General features: G+C 44.5%; 1 pseudogene; it reads right to left on the minus strand.

Annotated features, from left to right (window-relative positions):
* Positions 1-858: 858 nt before the first annotated feature.
* LOC143658073 (farnesyl pyrophosphate synthase pseudogene) lies at positions 859-1,941 on the minus strand (annotated as a pseudogene).
* Between the last annotated feature and the right edge of the window lie 375 nt (positions 1,942-2,316).

The following is a 2,316-nucleotide window of genomic DNA, read 5'->3' on the forward strand; positions in this document are numbered from 1 at the left end:
TTTTGAAATATTTTCATCAAGAAAGGATGTTGAATTTTGTCAAATGCCCTTGTGGTAGTTAGATTCAGTTGTCAACTTGGCCAGGTGAAGGTACCTAGTTTTGTTACTGCGGACAGGAGCCAATGGTATGTGAACCTCATCTGTTGCTGATTTACATCTGCAGTTGGCTAGGAGGCGTGCCTGCTGCAATGAAGGATGTTTGACTTAATTGGCTGGTGCTTAAATGAGAGAGTGCACCATAGCACAGCCTGAGCAGCTCAGCACACCTCATCTCAACACTTGCAGCTCAGCCCAGGCTTTTGGAGATCCAGAAAGAAGTCACCCCGGGGAAAGTTGTTGGAACCCAGGGGTCTGGAGGGAAGGCCAGCAGAGACCATCCTGTGCCTTCCCACGTAAGAAAGAACCTCAGTGGAAAGTTAGCTGCCTTTCCTCTGAAGAACTAACAAAATAAATCCCCTTTTATTAAAAGCCAATCTGTCTCTGGTGTGTTGCATTCAGGCAGCTAGCAAACTAGAACAGCCCTTTCTGCATCAATCGAGATGATCATGTGTATTTTTCTGTCTTGATTTATTGATGTGGTGTATTACATTAATTTTCTTGTGTTGAACCAGCCTTGCATACCTGGAATAAATCCCACTTGGTCGTGGTGCATAATTCTTTTTTTTTTTTTTTCACATGGGCAGGCACCAGGAATTGAACCCAGGTCCTCTGGCATGCAGGCAAGCATTCTTGCCTGCTGAGCCACCGTGGCTCACCCCATAATTCTTTTAATGTGCTGCTGGATTCAATTTGGATTTTTTTTTATGGTTAGAATAAACTTATTACGAGCTTCCCCTCCCTGCCCTCACAGTCTCTGGGTCACTTTCTTTGTTTTTAGATCTTGTGCATCAGCCCCAAGAAGATAGTTGGGGGCAGAGGCTCAGAGTGCTACTCAATGAGACCCAGAAGGTGGCTGTAACTGTCTTCCTCACAGTGCATAAAGACAGCTGGCAGCTCCACCTCCTTGTACAGTACCTTCACCTGAGCCACGTTCTTAGCCCTCCTTCTGCTGGTAATTCTATTGCAGGATCTGTTGCTGTTCTGGGGAGACCCGTTGCAAACATTGAACCAGCTGCACTTGTTGTCTTGGATGTCAGTGCCCTTGCCAGTCACACTGGAGTTCCTGAAAAGGTCAAGGTAATCATTCTGAATCTGAAAGAACTCTCCAATCTCCAGAAGCATCTTTTTTTGCATTGGCAAGCTCCTTCTCCCTGTCAGTGCCCACCATATACATGGCAGCAGCTACAGGAAGGTAGAAGGGGTAGAAAGCTGTCTTGTACTTGACAATGCATTTGTGCCTCTTTTCAGTAAGTCTGGAAAGATCCACATTACCCTGAGGGGCTGTGATGAAGTCCAGAGTCTGCCTGATCTCAGTCTGAGAGGAAACCTGCAGGAACAGCTCAATTAGGTTCAGATAATAGGGCTGCTCCTGGCAGTAAAGCTTCAGCAGATGGTAGATGCATGCTTCCAGCAACATGGCATCATTAATGGCATCCAAACCTATGCCTGGCTTCTGATACCAGTAGGGCTGTCCCAGTTGGGTGAGGGATGAATCCAGGATGTAATCTGACACTAAGAAAAAAGCTTGGAGCAGTTCCACACACCAGCCTCCAGTTAGGGCCTGCTGGAGACTATCAGCATCCTGCTTCTTTGGCTCTTCCAGCTCTTGGAAAACTGCCAGCAACATCAAACCCCGATTGTTCTTGCCTCCAGTGGATTGTACTCCAGGATCTCCTTGAACCACGCAACAGCATCTCCTGTCTCTGGTTGCCCAATCTCATTCTCATTTAGCACCTTGAGAATCTGGGAGAAGTGCTGCATGAAATTCTGCTTTTCTTAGGCATAAACATTAGATTTCTCATCTGTGTTCATTCTGAGAGAGGAGTAACGTGCTCTGTTCCTGGATGCTGATTTTTGCTTGGTCTTGTTCAAGATTTTTCGCATCTATATTCATTAAAGAGATTGGCCTGTAGTTTTGTTTTCTTGTAGTATCTTTGGCTGGTTTTGGTATTTGGGTAATATTGGCATCATAGAATGAGTTAGGTATCTTTTTTTCCTCTTCAATTTTTTTTTGAAGAGTTTGAGCAGGATTAATACTAATTATTTCTTGAATATTTGGTAGAATTCACATGTAAAGCCATCTGGTCCTGGGCTTTTCTTTTGTGGGAGCTTCTTGATGACTGATTCAATCTCTTTACTTGCGATTGATTTGTTGAGGTCAATTTTTCCTTGAGTCAATTTTGGTTGTTCATACTTTCCGAGGAAGTTGTCCATTTA

This window comes from Tamandua tetradactyla, chromosome 15 (genome assembly GCF_023851605.1).
Source record: "Tamandua tetradactyla isolate mTamTet1 chromosome 15, mTamTet1.pri, whole genome shotgun sequence".
Classification (NCBI taxonomy): Eukaryota; Metazoa; Chordata; class Mammalia; order Pilosa; family Myrmecophagidae; genus Tamandua; species Tamandua tetradactyla.